Raw genomic sequence first — 1,587 nt, 5'->3', positions numbered from 1 at the left:
GCTTTCCTCCAGAACATTGCACCCTTCCCCCCCCCCCCTTGCCTCCAGAACATTCTGCCGAGCCAGAGCTTCCTCTTGAGTGTTTCTCCTGTGGGTTCGGGACAAGAATCAGTCTTTACAGCCATCATGAGTAAATGGGAGTGAATAGGCAATACAGCTAGGCAAGACTCAGACGTGGATGATATCGTATCTTGGCACATCCAGAGGACTGTTTCCCAAATTCCAGGCCGTTAGGCCTGAATCGGCATGCAAGACAAGGGAGTTTCACAGAGATGACAGAGGACCCATTTTTTTCCTGCAAAACCTTTCCTACATGGCTGGTGCATGAAGAGAAAGGAGGCCTTCTTGCCTGGAAACACTGGCTGAATCCGGGGGTGCTTTTACATGTGCTCTGGGGGATGAGGGGGTGGCACTGCTTTAATCAGAGCATCTCAAAGCGCTGCCGCGTCTACTCTATCAACATGGCAGTGGGGGCACTTGAACTAAAGCTCATTCAAGCACCTCCACCATCATTTTTAACCACGATACATGAGGCTGCTGGAGCACAGCAATTGTCACGCTCCAACAGACTCAATGAATCGAGCCTGCTCTGACACAGTGGATGTCCAGTGCATTGGAGCAGCCTCCATGCTCGTGTATAGATGCCCTGGGAGACGAAAAAATAGAAAACGCAAAGCTTTTTATATGAAATCACAGAGACTAGTACATATAGTCTGAAATCATTGAAGTCACTTTTCAAAACAGAACTGCCCTTGCCCTGCTACTCAGGGAGGCAGGTATTATTCCCAGTTTAAAGCTGAAGAAACTGAGATATAAAGCGAGGGGATGGGCTATGATTTGCTGACTTTCCCAGGGAACAAACCAGAATGGCATTGCATTACGGTCCTCAAAAAAAAGGCATGGGGCCATCACAATTTGCTGTTCTCTCTTGCCCCAGAAAGTCTCAGGGCACCACAGTGTAATGCTACAGGTGCTTTATTTAGAGCAGTTATAAAGGGCTCTAGTAGATAGGTTTTTTTGCCTAGATCTGTAGAAACAAAGCAGCCTTGCTAGAGAAGACCATAAATTAGAGCAAAGTAGTACAGTAACAGGAAAAGGAAACATGAAGCCCACCCTCTTTACTTTCTCAAGCCTTTCTGTGCCAACAGGAGATCTAGTTCCGTCCAGTTCTAACAATTTCAATGAAACAAAGAAATTTAAATAAAACCTGTCAGAGACCTTTTATTAGAATATGAAATCCAGCCAACTGTAAATATTGGGCATAAGCTAAAAAAAACTTTGGACTTCTCCAAAGCTCAGTGAACCAACTGAAGTGCCCAGGGGAACAGAAAAGCCTGGCCAGTGGGCCAGGTTCTTCCCTCAATTCAAGGCTACATAAACATTGTCTTTACTGATACAAGTAAGACTTTGCTAGTACGTAGTCCAATAAAGCTTTTGAGTTGTGACTGGAATGGTATCACTGGTCAAATAACCTCCTCTCACTCGCCATTAACAGTCAGTGTAACACCCCTTGCCAGTCAGGGCACCAGGCCAAGCCGCGGCTGGGAGTAACATGAGGCTGAAACAGGTTGCTAATGCCCAGGTCTC

Source organism: Gavialis gangeticus, unplaced genomic scaffold, assembly GCF_001723915.1.
Source record: "Gavialis gangeticus isolate Ggan-Ray unplaced genomic scaffold, GavGan_comp1, whole genome shotgun sequence".
Taxonomy (NCBI): Eukaryota; Metazoa; Chordata; order Crocodylia; family Gavialidae; genus Gavialis; species Gavialis gangeticus.
Note: the sequence above shows the minus strand (reverse complement) of the source record.